The 17908-nt window shown below is 47.5% G+C and overlaps 1 long non-coding RNA gene across 2 annotated transcripts in view; it reads left to right on the top strand.

The window, feature by feature from the left end:
* Nucleotides 1-17908, top strand: part of LOC106149532 — a 37141-nt gene that overhangs the window by 5763 nt on the left and 13470 nt on the right. Inside the window, exon 2 of one of the 2 annotated variants that reach the window (XR_001235785.1) lies at nt 3234-8824. This is a non-coding gene — a long non-coding RNA (uncharacterized LOC106149532). Of the gene's footprint in view, nt 1-3233; nt 8825-17908 lie in introns of those variants that run through there. The other variant, XR_001235786.1, reaches the window with a different exon arrangement.

The following is a 17908-nucleotide window of genomic DNA, read 5'->3' as shown; positions in this document are numbered from 1 at the left end:
CATACTTATGGGGCCAGTGTGACATTTCAGTGTCTGTATGCAATGTGCCGTGACCAGATCAAATGGCTTTTCTACCACTTCAATATCTTGGTGTTTTTGAGGACTAAACCAATGATTTCGTAAAACATCCCTTCATTTGGGTTTGTGCAGTGCTTCCTTGTGATTAGAGTTTCGTGGTTTCGAAAGAATACGACAGAAGCAGGTGGTTTCTTTACCACTGTGTAATATTAGTAGGCCCGTGATGTCAGTTTGTTAACATTAACTAGAAGCGTTAACTTTACCACTTGCATTAACTTCATAAATATTCATTGATGATGAAAATGTCTCCTTATCCAGTGTTGACTTCAGTCACTGGTTAAAGAGGCGCTGACAGTGTTCATCCGAAAATGTTACTGTTTTTCCCTTTGTGTTTAACAAATATTCACAGGGGAGATACTTTGAGATCATGTACACATTTTAAAACCATCCTCCTACCTACCAGTTTTGGCATGGGTTGATGGCTTTTGTTTGAAACAGTTATTGAAAATGTTTCTTAACTCCGCTGTTCCCTCTGCATCTGTTGCTTGCATGCTCAGTGTAAGAGTTTATCCATCTTCCTCCTTTATCCCATTTCTTTCTACTTAATCAATATGAACTCATTGTTCAGAGTTACTGTTATTTTGTTGCTCAAATTATTGCAGATATTTTATTCCCTTTAAAGCAGTTCCTGTGTCCTCTGAGACGGACATTTATTTGAAAGCCTTTCCCCCACATGTGTGACTTTCTCTCGATGTGTGGGTGTCACCAGAGCCCTTGGGACCCTCAGCATGGACTAGAGCGGATGAAGGGATTCTGAATGTCAAGATGACCCCACTGCCAATGTGCAGGGCTTCTCGCGGCTGCTCTTTCCAGAACAGCCGTCTTTTTGGTCCAGGGCAACCTTCCCCTGGCACGATTAGTTCCCACATTCCAATCTGTTCTTTCCTGGCAGTGCCCTTTAGTTCCGGTACAACTCAGTAATAAATGCGGTACTTACGCCACTAGAGGTCACTGTTTGGCTACATGCAATGGAAGATCCCTCCGGGTTTCCACAGGGATTTATTTCCAAAGTCACACCAGTGTCTTTACATCTCTCTACCTAAGCCTTATTAAGACCCTTAGTCCTGACTTGAACATTTGATAACTCTGAAGATACACACTTTTGCTAAAATCTACTAGCAAAATAAAGATAGCAATAGGACCTATGATACGTGACTGTAAACCCAGCCAGCACTTGGGAGGCTGAGGCAGGAGAATCAAAAGTGTAGGCCAGCCTAGACTACATAGCAGTGAGACTCTGCTTTTTTTTTTTTAAAAAAAGAAAGAAAGTAAAATATCAAATCTTATTTATATAAGCAACATGCCAGATGCTATTCTATTTCACATATATGAACTCATGTAATAGCTTTCAAGAATTCTATGGTAGGAAAGAAATCCATGACGTTGTGATTTCACACAACTGAAATGGTTGAACCAGGTTTTGAACCCAGCATGGTTAAACCCAGCATAGTGGCTGAGCCGGCACTTAAACCCCGCATGTTCCAAAGTCCATATACTAAGTCACTAGACTATGCGGCAGCCTGCACGGCTTTTAGAGTCCCATTTTAATCTAATCTTCCCACACCCGAGCCTGGGCCTCTTTGTAAAGCATCTTCATAAGATTTGAAATCAACAGAGGCTGGCAGTGCGTGCTGCGTGCCAGTTGTGTGTTACTGGGCACTCGCCCAGCAAGAGTCATGGGGATACCACACCTTAGCCCAGCCGCTGCGGTTGCCAGCTAAGCCCTGCCAGCCGTGGGGCTCCTCCTACCACCCCATGCAGTCTTGCGCCCAGAGAACCCGAGCCCAGCAACTTTTCTCTGTGTGGCCTTGCTTCCGAGAAGCAGTAGCAGCTTGTTTCGGAAGCTGCCGTAAATTGAGCCCCGAGGTACGCTGATAAAGAAAGGGTGTGGGTTCCAGAGTTAGACTGGCCTGTGTTACAGGTCTGCTCCTCCTGCTCAGTGGTGGCGTAGCCTTAGGCACAGTTGCTTAACTCTTCTGAACCCGAGTTTCCTAATTGTGGGTTGGTTATAATATTTCCCTTTGTAATTGTGAGAGTTAGTGGTATACGTGCAGACCCTGGCACAGGTAGAAGGTATTGATGTGTTTTCACTGCCATCATTTTCTTAAAAGCACAGTTTCTCAGCAACCAGTGAAGCTGCCCCTGATACCATGTCATAAGTGGATTTCTTTTTCCTTAACATAGTGTCTCTTACAGCCTGTGTAATTCCTTGCGCAATTCAAAAACATTACTCTCTGTCGACAAGTGTCATTTCTTGTGCCTGGCCTGATTATCCAGCTAGGCTCTAGTCAGGTCTCTTTGTACCTCTTCCTATCCCTAGTCTTAACCAGGGACCCCAAACAGCTAAGTCCTGATTAAATACCTGCTGAGGATGGAGATTAATTGCAGTCAGTTCACAGGTTCTTATGGTGTATTTACTGTGTTAGACAATGGACCAGATTCTGAGACTACCGAAATGAGAAAAACTTAACCTCTTATTACGGGAGTCCTGCTGTGGCTAAAAGTGTCTGCAAAGGCCTGAAATAGTGAATGCACCTTTTTAAGTTCTAACTCCTGAGAAATGACTTTTCTTTGTTGGGCAAGCTGGTTCACCGTGTCCCAAAAGGAAGTAAAAGCTGAGCTCACAGCCCAGAGCCCTCTCATGCTGGAGAATACCGAACATGGCACTTACCAGGAAGCGCAGGGCCATTGAGGGCCTCGCCATGCTTTCCTACCACCCGACCCTGACAGTCAGCCCCGCAGCCAGGGTCCGGTCAAGGCTGAGAGCTGCTGAGCGAGACAGCCTGTTGCGCTCCTCACCACAAGGGGTCAGTGTGAGACCAAGGACCAACGCGGTCAGTGCTGGAGTTCCCCCTGTGAGTCACTAGCAACACAGTATCTGGATGATTTGTTCTGGGGTGGAGCAGAGGAAAGGGCAGAAAGTGGGTCAGAAAAATGAAACCATCTGTTGAATTCACAAGGTGCCACAAGTCATGAGTTCTACCAATGTTCAACTGACTTTTAAGTATTTTTAGTGCAAAGAAATAAGATAATTTGATGGTTTCAGAAAACAAGTGCTGTTGGAGACCAACGTGATAATTGAAGAAACACCACGTGTTAGCAAAAGTTTTCCTTTCTCATTTGCGAAAACAAAAATCACTTTATTTTTTTTCCAGGAGGAGGAAGACTTTCAGAAGTTAAAAGAAATACAGTTGACTGACTAAATCTCCCTCTGCAATAGAATAAAGAGTCTTCGCTCTTATCTTGGTTCAGAATTGGCCAGCAGCCTCAGTGTGGGCACTTTATAAATATTCATTGATGAAAATGTCTCAGTGCAAAGGAAGCATTCTGTCATTTCAAGAACCCTTTTGAAATGCCAGTGATTGAAGCAGGGTCTCGACTACCCTTTGCAAATCTTAACAAGAAAGGCCCAGTTCAGCTGGTCACATGCACCGAAGTGGAATGAGGGCACCGGATTCATCTCTCCTGGAGGCTGGGGCTGTGACGATGCTTACAAAGAGCAGAGCGAACCGAAGCCGTGGGGAGGATTTTTAAACAACCACTCCCAAAACATCCAAGCAGTTGAGATTCAGCAATTCCACTTTGTGGAAAAAAATGTCCTCATTTCACTTTGTACTGGGTACGGAGGCTGTGCCTATAAACAGAAATTGTTAAAGTCGGAACAGGGCATGGCAGTTCATCTCGGTCATCCTAAACCGTCCCAACCAAGATGTGTCGGCTGAGTTGAGGAACATCCAAAGAGAACATGGAGAAACAAATGCCCTGGTGTGTTGGCTGATCAAGGTCTGCTTGTTTTGGCCCAGGCGCACCTGGCCTGAGCCCATGTAATCTTGATAAACAAACATGAATGCGCCTCAGTCACCATTACCCACGCAGCCTGTGTTGGTAAAGCTGGGTTATGGCTGAATCGAGCCAGGATGGCTTGGAGACTTTCCCTCAGAGACCTGGGCTGTGTGCAGCTCCACAGAGACCTCTTTCTGGGATCCAAGACACACTTTGCATTTGCCAGTGGTTGACTCAGGCCGAGGCAGGGGTGGGACAGCCACTGCTTGGGTGTGGGCCTGGGCTATCTTGGGCCTGGGCTAACTTAGGCCTGGGACAGAGCAGTCCTGTTTCCTCCCCCAGCCCCCTGCACCGCAGCCCTCACCCCTGCAGCACTAGCACCGCTGGTGAGTGGCTCAAACCTTTTTCAGCAGTGGAGGGGCTACTGGGGTAGTGCTTCCCTCCCTCCACGGGCCCTCCGCTCTTGTACTGTGCCTAGTCTCACACGCACACCTGGCTGAGCAGTCTTCACGTGGGGTCCCAGGCTTGTGGGTGAACTCTGAGGCTCCCACCATGACCCGTGTCGTGGACTCTGCTCCCGGGAGAGTGGTGTGCTCCTCCGGGTTCAGGGCAGGACATGGCCACAGCTTTGGCCCTCTGACCTCGGCCTCCCACACACACCTCTCGTTCCAGTGCCCTCCTCGCCGCCTGCCCCTTGCCCTCGCCGCAGCTCCCTTTCCTTCCTGCCTCAGGGACTGGCTGAGAACTATGTGCGAGACAGACCTTTGCTGAGATGTAGGCGTCCCCATTCCCTCACAAGTGGGAATGGCTGGGAAAGGAAATGAGCGCAGGAAGTTTAGAAGCGTGATGTCATCCAATCCCGCCTTCCTCCCTGTGAGGAAAGCCTTATTATTCCAGTAAGTGCCAGAAAGGCATTGAGGTTAAGAGCTGATGCTAACGCCTGACTTCAGGTCCAGCTTTCTTTTCTGTGCCTGTGGGTGTGCCTGCTATGCCAGAAAGTGGGAGGTGAGCTACTATGGGCGCTGAATAGGTTAACACAGGCAGGGTTAGATTACTGCCATATTGCTGACCATTATACCTTAGGGATGAGAGAACGGAGTCCCCGCGTGGGGAATCTGGACTCCTTGAGGTTCGCCTCATCCCGCGCAGCTTTTCTCCGGTATGGGAAAGTACCATCCCTTCTCCAGGAAGGCCGTATTCACTGCATGGCCAGAGACCTCAGCAAGCTTGAGACCAATGTGCAGGGAGGATTTGGGGAATTATCTGAGTTGTCTTTGGGCCTCTGAAGTTCTGTCCTCTGAACTGAGGTTGTCCAGATACTAGCAGTGGGCCCAGCTGTTTTGGAGAGCTGGTGGCTGAGGGCCGTGGACCTGGAACCTGGCTCCTCCCCAAGCCAGGCTGAGGCCACATGGCCAGCACGGCCCTCTCTCCTCTCCTCATACCTGTCCCTCCCCTGCGGTTTGGGTAGGACTGTGTGAAAACAGGAGGTGGAATGTAAACCCAGGTCTGCTTGACTTCAAAGCTCATGTTCCCTCCGGTCTTATCTTGGTCACTTCCCCTGCAGCTGCGCAGGCCTCTGGGGCAGACAGACAAAGGTCACAAGGGTTGACACACTCGAGATTTGGCCTTTGTATGCAAGGAAGAGGATAGGAAACTGAGACAAAGGCCAGTGCTGGGTACAGTCATACCTATACATAGCTGAGTTATCTGATCACTCAATTTGCAAATCCGGTCAATGGGGAGGTCACGTGCACTTACCTAACATGCTACAAGGGACTCCCTTTGGCCCCAAAGCAGGAAAGTGTCCTCAGGTGTTCTCGGAACGTTTTCTGGAGCTCACGTGGTAGCCCAAATCAATACTTTCCTAATTTGTGATCTTGGGCAAATCTCATAACCTCTCTGAACCTCAATTTCCTAACGTGTAAAGCAGGACAAATAATCCTTACCTCCCAAAGTTCTCTTGATGAGGTGACGTATGTTCAAAGGCCTGGCCCACAAGACATGCTGCTGACTTGTGAGTTTCCCCAGACTGCATAGGAACACAAGTGTGCTCTCAGGTAGCGCCAGCCCGGCAAGGGAAGATCTGGAAGAAGGCTTCCTGCCCACTTGCTGAGCCTCTGACCTCACACTGGCGAATGCGAGCCCCTGTGTCCCCTCACTGCACTGTGGCTGTCACGAGCCCTTCTCAGGAAACTGGCCCAGAGCCGCATCTTGTTCAGCTGCCTCCGGGGCCTCAGCCTCTGTGCCTGACCACCTGCTCCTCCGCATCGGGCTCGCAAGCTTTTCGAAACTGTTCCCACTGGTTTCATGACGGCCAGACGACACTCGGCACCAAACGGACCAACTTCTTCATTCTGCCACGGGTCCTCGAAGCCCATGGTCCTGCCAGCCTAGGAGCGCAGAGGATACAGGACCAGGGGCGGAGTACGAAGGGCAGCTGCCACCCTTCGTACCAGTTCCAAGGCTAGGAAGCAAAATCTAAAAGGAAGCTCCTCTAAAGCTGGGTATCATGGGATCAAAGAAGCAAAGTCTGGAGGAATCTGCCAAGGGAGAAGGGCAAAGGAAGGTGGTTTCCAGTCAAAGGGCACGAGCGTCCGGTCAGGTATTCACCGTGACTGCAGGATGACTGTGACTGATACTTTATTCCACAGGTATGCAGGGTGAAGACTTGCTCCTTTTTGCAGCACTTCCTCCGCACCCCGCAGACAGTTCCCAAAGCGTGAAGGGTTTGCAGCGGGTTTATCTGAGGCCAAGCTGCTGCTCTCGCCTCCCCAGCATGTGACCTCTTGGGCCTCAAGTTCCTCCTGCGAACCCTAGGACGATTCCACCTCAGAGCTGTGGTGAGCAGTCAGTGAGGTCACGTCTGGGGAAGCTCCTCACCCAGAGGGAGCCCAGCAGCCGTGGGGCACTCTAAGTCATTGCTGTCTCCATATTTGTAAAGAAAAGACCACTTTTTAATCAAAGTGTTTGTGACCGAGAGGGATTTGAGAAGGTCTCAAGCCTGCAGAGTAGTTGGGTGCTTTGATTTCTTCCGTTTCTCCATCCTGTCCCCATTGTCTTATGTGGCCTCTCTGGAAAAGCTGTAGCAAAGAACCACAGCGGGCCCCGCACCGGTCTAGAGCAGCAGCCAGCAGCTGGGCGGCAGGCGGGGGAAGGGCTGGCACGACAGCCTCGAGTTAGGGCCTCACTCTGCAGGCTTGCGGTTGTGAGCCATTTCCCCCATCAGAAAACACTGCAGACAAACTGGGCGTGGTAGTGCACAGCTGCGATCTCAGCGCTCAGCAGGGTAAGGCAGGAGGATTGTGAGTTCAAGGTCATGCTGGACCGCAGAGTGAGGCTCTGTCCCAACAAGAAAAGAAATTAACATTGTATCTTATGACCGCACTAGTACAAAAATAGAGTCCAGGCAGGGTGAATGACTATATATTCATTGTTATTATTTTCATTACAAATTTAAGTTTTCCTGTGATGTCAATAGGCATTTTACAGAATGAATTATGAGGAGCAGTTTGGTCAGGAGGGGGCAGCACGAGGTCACCGTACACTCCCGGGAGCCGGGCGGAAGGGAGGGTGGAAAGAGGGCAACTCCACCTCTGACTCACAAAAGGCCTCTGCTTCTCACACTCAGTGAGTGTTGTGTTTGCTCCTCACAAGCGCAGGCCCAGGAAGCCAGTGGGTGGGGCAGGGTTTGTTGGCAAGGGCAGGGTAGGGAGGCTCGCCCCGGGGCGGTCTGTGTCCTGCAGGGTCACAAAGCGGCAGAAGGGAAACCCCCTGGAATCCCCGGGCTTCTCCAGTGATACTGCTCCCTCCGTACCTCAGACCCGCTGGGTGATCCGAGTACCCAAGGACAGGGATCCCAAGGCCAGGCAGCTAACCCCTGCCCCGCCTGACTCCTGAACCATCGCTGGGGAACGGCAGCCCCGAGGGCCTCAGCGCACAGCTCTGCCATCCGCGTCCAGACGGAAGGAGCACTGCGTTCCAGGCCTCCCTTGGGGCCAAGCACGCCTCTGCTCCCTCTCCCCGCAGCCACACGCATGAGCCTGGCAGGTGGGAGACGTGCTTCCCCTCCCTTGGGAACCGAATGATCACTCAGAGGCGTACCAGAGGTGAACTCACAGCGCAGAGGGACGGAGAAGTGAGGGCTGCATGGACTCTGCATGCTCGCATAAGGAAGTATGGCAAAGCAGGAAAGACCAGCAACAAAAGCAAACAAAACACAAGGCATGAAATGATCCGCTCAGGCAGGCAGTTTTCTACCTCCAGGGAGGAACACCCAGCGCGCTGCCTGGCAGTGTAGGGGCACTCCGGGAACAATAGGCCTTTCTTCACCCGGCAGCTGAGCACACACCCAGGAGCAGAGCTCCTCTCGGGAAGGTGAAGTCCGAGCCTCAGCCCAGAGAGTGCGGGGCCGGCTGACAACACAGATACTCGTGTTCACATTCCTCCTGCAAAGGTAAACCCATGTGAAAGACTCGAATTTCCTTCTGAACAAGAAATAAAAGGCTGTACATTTTTCCAGGGAAAATGTAAGATGCCAGCTGACTCTGAAGTGACGTGGCAGGAGGCAACCTGGGGTGGTCTGTTCTTTTTTCAGAAGGAGTCAGTGAAGTTCCAGGAATAAGCAGTTGTGGCCCAGTGGGCCAGGCCCAAGGCAGGGGGAAGGGCCGCCCCCAGAGGCCTGGGTGATAAGGAGGGGTGGGCGGGGCCGCTGGGTGTTCCTGATCATGCTCCAGGGGCAGAGGTGACAGCCACCCCCGAGCAGCGTGTCCTCAGGACTGAGTAGGCGGAATCCCTCCCATGCACATAGCGTGACCGGGTGCTGGTCTGGCTGGGCAGGCCAGACGGGGAGGAAGGACAGACCTGTCATGTGCTTTTGGAGTAAGAGGCACAGTTCAGTTTCTGGTCGCCGCAACCTCACACCTGACCTCCACGGGACCGGACAGGACGGAGAAAGCTCATCACGGTAAGCGGAGGAGCCCCTGGCAGACTGCCTGAGCTCTCCCGAGGCTACGGCCTCAGCACCTTCCTGTGAGGGCAGACCTGGTGAGCACAAGCCACGGCTTATCCAAGCCAAACAGCCATGATGCAGTGAAACTCAGAACAACTGCTCTCCGGAAGTGGGAAGACTTTGAGGATGGTTTGCCTTGATTCCCTCATATTAGTTCTGGAAGGGGCTTCGCAGGACGTGTAGCAGATGCTGACGAGGCCCACCGATGATACAGCTTGCTCCACAGTGACGCGGCAGCAGAAGCAGGAAGCCTTGGTCGCTAATTTATGGGCCAGAGCTCTTGCTGACAGATGACACTACCTCAAAAATGGGAGGTAAAAGTGGCTGGAGGAGTTTTGGGAGCTCTGCTGTCTTCCTGTGGCTGCAGGACTGAAGGTGCAAGGTGAATCTTAACTTTAAGGCCACACCAGAGGTGCTCTCAACAGTGGGATTTCTCAGAGTAGCGGGAAAACGAAAGCACACGGCCAGTCTGAGAGGTCACATGACCGCAAAGCTGGTGACCACACATCTCAGGCACGGTGTGTTGAGATACGCTCTCCTAAGCACTGCGGCTCTGAGGGGAACAGAGGGAGGCTGTGTGCTGCCTTGAGATGAGCAGGCCTGGGAGAGCCGGGCTCTGACTCATCCCTGAGGGCTCTCATGGGCGCCTCTGGCAGCTCTGAGTCAGCAGCCGCAGCTGTCGCCCTCCGGCATCACAGCCGGGAGTCTCTGTGCTGACTCAGCAGAAAGGACCCGACTCCTCCCTGCGCCTCCCACCCGGGCCCCCAGCCCTCCTCTGCCTTTGGGAAAGCGGAGGTCTGACTCTTGCTCAGAGCCTTACCAGTGCGGGTGTCGGAGCCCCTCATCCCAGGGGCAGCACTAGGAGTCTGGCAGGGTACATTAGAACAAGATGCGTTCAGTTTCTTAAGTTCAACAGTCGTAAGTCTTCAAATGTTTGCCAAAAGAGAAAACAAGAATAAGGTTTATATTGGGAAGAGACTTTTGAGAACAGCTAATTATCTAATTTCACAAATGAAGAAACTGAAGTGTGGACAGGTTACGTACGCGCTTTCCCCTAAGACCACACAGCGCCTCTCTCCCCTGTGCCACTATTAGGCCTGACTGGTCCAGAGGGTGAAGGCCTAGGACTCTAGGTGACCCATGGACCCTGCTCACTTACCTGCTCAGAATTCCTCCCCCTACAGACGTACACCATTAACCCCCGAAACCTGTGAGTATGTATCTTTACCTGGCAATGGGGACTCTACAGATAAGACCAAGCTAAGGATTTTGAGATGAAAATATTATCTCAGATCATGTGGGGAATACCGGCATAATCACAAGCGTCCTTATAAGTAAAGAGGAGAGAGGAGACACAGGGTCTGGGAGACTAGCAGGCTGCACAGCTTCTGGCTTTAAAGATGGGTGAAGGGACCATGAGCCAAGGTATGCAGGCAGCTGCTGGAGGCTGAAAAGGTCACAGATTCCTCCCCAGCCTCCTGGATGAACACAGCCAGCCCTTCCTCTATCTTAATTTTAGCCCAGTGAAACCCACTTTGGACTTCTGACCCCCATCACTACAAAATGATAAACATGCATTGCTTTAAACCACAGTTGGGGTCCTCCACAACAGCAGTGATGGGAAACTCATGCGTGTCCTCATACCTCCCCGCCCCACTGCCCTTTAGTGCGTGGTTTGAAAGAATGCACTTGAAAAGTAAGTCACCACCCTTTGGTTACTATGAAATGAGATATAAGAAACAATTTGGAAAATTGCAGTAAAAATACTATATCCCTTTCATTTAATAATGAACGCTGGAGAGAACTGAGTAAGTAGACTAAGTTGGATATAAAAAAATTACCTTTGATTTCCTCAAGTGAGCTTCAATGTTATGAACCAGCCGTGGCCAAGCCAATCAGCAGGCCCATGAGACTGTCAGAGAGAGATGGAGGGAGGCTAGGGCTGTTATTTTTCCACAACTCTGAGGCTGAATTATCATGACACAGCTTTGCTTTGCTTGAAAGTTTAATTGAGGGCAAACATGATGATATAGTCAAGATTAAAGTAAACTGGATGGAGAACATTAAGCAGATTCCATCAGACCAATCACTGACTATAGGTCCAGTTAGGAGCAAGTTTCACGTGCCTCTCAAGGAACAGGATATGGCTCTCCTCATTCTATGCCAAGTCTCTTCAATATTTTGGCCAATCCAATTTTTTTCTTTTTTTTTTTTGGTAGTACTAGAGGCTGAACCCAGGGCCTTTGCCTTGAGCTGCATCTCCAATCCTTTCTACTTTTTATTTTGAGACAGGTCTTCACTAAGTCACTAAATCCCTCAGGATGGACTCAAACTTGTGATACTCATGCTTTAGCCTCCTAGGGTTCTGGGCTTATAGGTGTGTACCACCATGCCTGGCCAATCTACATAATCTGATGTTATGGCTTGTGTCTTGATGTCCCCACAAAGCCCCATGCAGTCATAGGCAGGGCTTCACCGAGGTGGCTAGATCTAGAGTGTGTGACACTGGGATTATTTCATGGTCTAATACTAGAATTAAGGGTGCTAGGATTAAGGTGCTAGGTATGAGTGCTACCCACTCTGATGGTAGCCTCGATAAGATATAAAGGACAGAAAAAGGATTGTAGTTGGTTGGATAGCTTGCTTGCTTTTGCTGTCTTCTGCCTGCCATGAACTATTTCTTTTCTGCAATGCCCCTGTGCAGTGCCACCCAGCCTTGGAGCCATCAGATTGTGGACCAAAACCTCTACATACTGTGCCCCGAAACAAACCTTTCCTCCTTCAACTTTGGGTGTCAGGTATTTTGTCTCAGCAATGAGAAAAAATAATTAAGACGTCTGAATACTACTAATCTCACAAAATAAAACTCAGCCCAGGTGTTCATTATGCTAATTATTAAAGCCTCTGGTGAGGTAAACATAATTTTACACAGTGGCATGGTCACTGCCCCTAGAGAGTGGGTAGGAGTATAGCTGAACACACACAGCACCATACTGCCTATGCTGAAACATTTCATGACAGTCAGGCTCCGCTCTGTTTTCTTGAACTCCTGGGGACACAAGCTAAGCCCTCTTAAGAGCCCACTGTCTATATTCTGGCTTGGGTTGTGATGGCGTGGGGCCAGGGGTCTAAGCAATCCAGCCAGGGGGCACGATGCCAGTCTCCTCTCTTCTCTGAGTGGTTCTCTTCACTTGGATTGAGGTCAGTGATTCATCTTCTCTGCATATGGACAACTCTCTTGAAAAAATCCCACCACTCTAGTCCTCATCAACCTCCTCTCCCCCTTCGCCCATCCGCAGGGTGTGTGATGGGCTTGGGGACAGTGTGCTAGTTTGTATGGTCATCACTTAGCTCTGTGTGGATGGTCCAGCTTCTGTGCACACAGAGTGTATGGGCACACCCCTTGTTCTTAGCTTTGAGGGCTCAGCTGAAATTCTGAAGCAGTAAGAAACGTCCCTCTTCTGGGAGACCAAGGCATGAGGATTGTGAGTTTGAGCTATTTGGGAAACTTAGCAACTTAGCAAGATCCTGACTTATAAGAAAAGGCTGGGGATACAGCTCAGCATGAAGACCCAGGGCTCAATTGATTCTTACTGAAAAAACAAAACAAAACAAACAAAGCCATGAAAAAAAAAAAAAAAAAAAAACAGGGGAAGGATAAAGTAAAACAGAAAAGCCCTCTTAATATCCTGCTACAGACTTGCGTATACTGTGCTTGCCTTGATTGCCAAGGCTGAGCTTAATACTTACCTGCTTCTCCTTAGCTTAGACTTAGATCCCACTGGATTGGTCAACCCCCACCTCCTTGGCCCTCGCTCCCTGCTAACTCGCTCACCCCGTCCTCCACTACTCTCTGCCTTGTCCTTTTGCCTTCACTTTGATGACTCTGTGGTTTGTCCACTTGTTTAAAGCTTACGCAAAGTTATCTAAAATAAGTGAATAGTTTTAAAAATCATTATAAATGTGAATGTTTTCCCTGTGAGCTGTAAAAACACCAGACAGCATTCATTCCACTAGATGTTATCTTGGTTTTCTGTATAATCAGAGGAAAGACTGATGACGTGACATTCGAGAACCTTCTCTGATCACCAATTCCACATAATCTGGAGCAACACTGAAGGCAAAGTTTAACGCAGGCATTATTTTTGAAAAGACTAATGAGCCGGGCGTGGTGGCACATGCCTGTAATCCCAGCATTTAAGGGGCTGAGACAGGAGGATTGCTGCGAGTTCAAGGCCAGCTTGCACTGCATAGCGAGACCCTGTGTCAAAAAAAAAAAAAAAAAGGAAGAGACTAATGGTGAATAAGAAAGCAGGAAGATGACTCAAATGCTGAAGAATGAGCACACCGGAGGTTATTCTACGAGGAGAGCGAAACCGGTCCACATGCCTCTGAGAGGGTCAGTGTCACATCAGAGGTCAAAGTACAGTTATGCAAAGTCACCGGAAGGGCAGTGGCCCCATGACCTGCAGCATTCCATGCAAACCTCCTTTGGTGTATTCATGCAATGGGAGACAGACACAGCTGGGGCCAATACGGGAAAGTGAGCAGGATGGCGGAAGTGGAGAAAAAGGGTGTGACACACCCCCATGCTCTGGAGTAGAGAAGGGGTTTGATGCTTTGAGGCAAGGGCAGGGTGTCTTGGTTAGTTTTCTCTCATTGCTGGGACGAAATACCCAACACCAAAAGTTAAGTAAGGAAAGGTTTATATAGCTCACGGTTTGTGGAGGTTTCAGTCCATACTCTGCTGGCTCCAAGGCAGAATGGCACACGGCAGAGGACAACAGTTCATGGCTGCTGAAGACAGCAAAAGCAACAAGAGCAAAAGGGAGGAGCAGCAGAGAGCTAGCCTCTTTCTCTCCCTTATATTGTATGCAAACTACTTACCCCACAGCAGGTGTAGCACTCACACCCACAATCCCAAGATTGGATCATGGATCAATCATAGACTCTAGAAGTCCACTCCATGACTGCATGAGGCTTTGGGGGGACATCCAGACACAAACCATAGCACAAGGTTACCCCAAGTGATGAGCTGAAGGGATGAGCTATGGCAAATGGACTCTCGGAAACTTGGATTTAGAGGAAATCAGTATTTTTTTGTCATTTCATGATCCTCATCATGAAATATACAAATTGGGCAACTTAAAAAAGAGAACTCTGATGAGAACTTGACTTTCCTTAGGGCTGGGAGAGGACATACTGATGGAATTTCAACATATTATGGCACTAGGAGGACCAAGTACACTAGAGCTATGCTACTCACTGCAAGAAGATAAGCCCTGAAGGCCAGAAGCATCTTTAGACCTCATAGTAGAGTGAGGTGGTCTCACCCGGCACTGCCTTCTCATAGAACAATGGTTCTCAGGCGCTCATGGAGAGCAGAGCACCTAGAAAGTCTTTCTTGTTGACTATACTTATTAAGTATCAGATTCAGTAGGTCTGGGTGGGTCAGCTGGCAAGTTCCATGGTAGCACTGAGGTTGTGGGTCTAGGGCCACACTTTGAGAACCACTGGAAGCATTTAACCCCTTTTGGAAACTCACTTTGCATCCATGCCCAGGCTACTCTGAGGATGAAGCGAAACAGAATCCTTAGGAGTGGGACACACACATCAATATTTTTTATAACTCTCTAAGTGATTCTAAAGATTTCCCCACTATCATGTCTACTATTCCAAATAAATGATTTCCACACGATAGATGATTTTTAAAACACCACCATCTAGGCAAGAATGTTAATTTCTGGGATGTACACTATGAGTGGTAGTTTGCCTAGAGAGGGAGAGCCCTGCAGTCCTGGGGCCAACAAAGAGCCTGGATCTTATGCATGTTTCCCTAATAAGAACTCATTGTTAGGAACATAAGTCATAAGTCAGAATCCTTGCATGTGGCCTGCACTGTAGGGCTCTATCACCCAGTATGTAGAGGAACACTGACAGTCTCATTCTCTCTGGGCAGTTTTTATGGGAGAAAAAAGAATAGGCCTGATCATCTATTTAACTGGACTAGAATCCAGGATTCCCCACTTAACAGTTGCAATGGTTTGAATGATTTTCTCCCCTTCAAAACTCATGTTGAAATTTAATCCCCAAAGCCAGAGTTGAGAGGTGAGGCTAAGGACAGGCATTTAGGTGTGAGGGGAGGAGCATGTGTTAATGAAGCTACAAAAGGGGTTAGAGAGGTAGGTTCTTTCTCTCGCTCTTCTTTCTTATGAGGAACAGTGTTCCCCTCTCTGGAAGATGCAACATTCAGAGCACCGTCTTTGAGACATATGTGTGCCTTTATCAAACTCACTGGTGCCTCAATATTGGAGGTTACCAAAATCAGAGCACAAAAAATTTCTTTTGTTCAAGCCCTAAAAGAAAACAACCTCCAACCCAAATTGATGTACTCCACAAAGTTATCTTTTAAAATCAATGGAGAAATAAGATATTTCCATGATAACGAACATCTGAAGAAATTCATGACCACCAAACCAGCATTTCAAAAAGTTCTGAAAGATATTCTAGAAAGACAGTGAAGACAACAATTCCAAGAATCCCGAGAGAACAAATCCACCAGGCAAGGCAAGCAATTAAATAGCAGCAATAGAAAAGGAACCAACAACAGGAAACTATAATAATAAGGAGAAGTCAATACCTATCAGTTATAACTATCAATGTGAATGGTATCAATTAACCAATCAAAAGAAACAGATTGGCAGAATAGGTCAAGAAACAAGATCCAACAATATTCTGCATACAACAAACACATTTCACTCAAAAAGAAATTCATAGATGTAACTCAAAGGATGGAGAACAATACTCCATGCAAAAGGATCCCAGAACAAAGCAGGGGTAGCTAGCTATCTGCAAAGAAAGTAGATTTCAACCAAGACTGATAAGAAGAGACAAAGAAGGTCATTCTATACTTGTTAAAGGAACAATACAAAAGGAAAAGATAACAACCATAAATATAGATGCACCAAATACTGGCGCACCCAACTATATAAAGCAAACATTAATGGATATGAAAAATCAGATAAGCACTAATACAATTGTAATGGGAGATCTCAATACCCCACTGTCACAAATAGACAGATCATTACTAGACAAAATATCAACAAAGAAAATATCAGAACCGAGCCAAATCTTTGAACAAATGAATTTAATATCTACAGAGGCTTCCACCCCACAGCTAAAGAATACATATTCTTCTTAGCAGCACACAGGACTTTCTCCAAAAAAAGACCACAAAAAACATGCTTAGGTCAATGCAAAGGAATTGAAATTATGCCATGCAGATCATCAGGTCGTAGTGCAATGAAATTGGAAATAAATGGCAAAGAAACAACAACAACTACATAAACATATGGAAATTAAATACTCTCCAATGGATCACAGATGAAATTAAAGAAGAAATTAGAGAGTTTGTACAATGAAATTATAATGCTGATACAACATACCAGAATTTATGGAACACAAAGAAATCAGTCCAATGAGGACAATTTATAGCAGTGAATTCCCACACCAGAAAAACAAAGCAAGCTCAAATAAATAAACGAATGTTGAATTTCAAGCTCCTAGAAAAAGAAAAGCAAGTGAAACCCAAAGCACATACCAGGGAAAAAATTATAAAGATTGGAGCAGAAATTAATTCAATTAAGACTAAAAACAATACAAAGAATCAATGAATTGAAAAGTTGGTTTTTTGAAAGATTAAATAAAATTGATAAAATTGATAAACCCTTGGTCAACCCTACAAAAAAAAAAAAAAAAAGGAAAACCCTACATCCATGCCATTAGGAATGAAAAGGGCAACATCACAACAGATTCTGCAGAAATTCAGGAGATAATCAGTACGTACTTTGAGAATTTATACTCCAGTAAGATGGAAAACTCAGAAGAAATAGATTCCTAGATACATATGAATTACCAAAGCTGAATCAAGAAGATATAAAAATTCTAAATAACCTAATATTAGCTAGTGAATTTGAACAAGTAACAAACTACCAACAAAGAAAAGCCCAGGTCCTTACAGAGTCACTGCTGAATTCTACAAGAACTTTAAGGAAGATCAAATGCCGCTATACCTCAAACTCTTTAATGATATTGGAAAAGAAGCAATATGCCCAAAGTTCTCCCTGGAAACAAGCACTACCTTGATACCAAAACCAGGAGGATCCAACCAAAAAAGAGACCTACAGGCCAATCCCCTTGTTGTAGTCAAGTTTTACAAGGGAGTAGATTTAATACAAGACACATAATTTATAGGATTATATTGTAATACTCATCCAAAGAGTCAAATGCAGAAGAGTGTGAGAGATCTGTCCATGCATTAGAGACTCAAAGAGTCCAGCTGAGGGTCTGAATCCCACTTCAGTGTGCTCCACAAGTTCAGCTGGAGACCCAGAGCCCACGGCAATGTCTCATGCAAGTCTGAAGGATCTGCACTGGGAAGGCCCAAGAGCCAGTGGTGGAAGCTAGAAAGTCTGTGCCAGCAGGGTGAAGGATCTGTGCCAATAGGCTGAGAGATCTTCACTGGAACCAGAAAGGGATGCTCAAGGTAAGGACCAGAGCTCCATGAAGAGAATTGCAGCCGTCCTCAGCAACAGGAAGGACCTGAGCTCCTCCAAAGATGAGAACAACTGAGTTCATATCAGGAAAGCCAGCGCCACAAGCTTCTCCAGGAGAATCAACAGCATGCCATGTTCCCCTCCAGTTCTGCTTTTCTGCTGTTGGCAACAGCCCTCAGGTGGGCCTTCCACACCCAGCCCCACACTCGTTCAGTTCAGCAGAGTGTTACAATGTGACCATTAGTTAATCCACTACATCCCTTCATGAACATAGCTTCAAAACTCCTCAGGAAGATACTGGCAAACAGAATGCAACAAACCATCAAGAAGATTATACATCATGACCAAGTAGGGTTCATTCCTGGGATGCAGGGATGGTTCAACATATACAAATCAATAAATACACCACATTAACAGAACCAAGGAGAAAACCCACATGATTATCTCAATAGATACAGAAAAAGCATTTGACAAAGTCCAGCAC

The sequence above is a fragment of the Chinchilla lanigera genome, unplaced genomic scaffold (genome assembly GCF_000276665.1).
Source record: "Chinchilla lanigera isolate Chin_1 unplaced genomic scaffold, ChiLan1.0 scaffold00047, whole genome shotgun sequence".
NCBI lineage: Eukaryota > Metazoa > Chordata > Mammalia > Rodentia > Chinchillidae > Chinchilla > Chinchilla lanigera.
The sequence above is the reverse complement of the archived record's forward strand: the minus strand, read 5'-3'. Positions and strand labels throughout refer to the sequence as shown.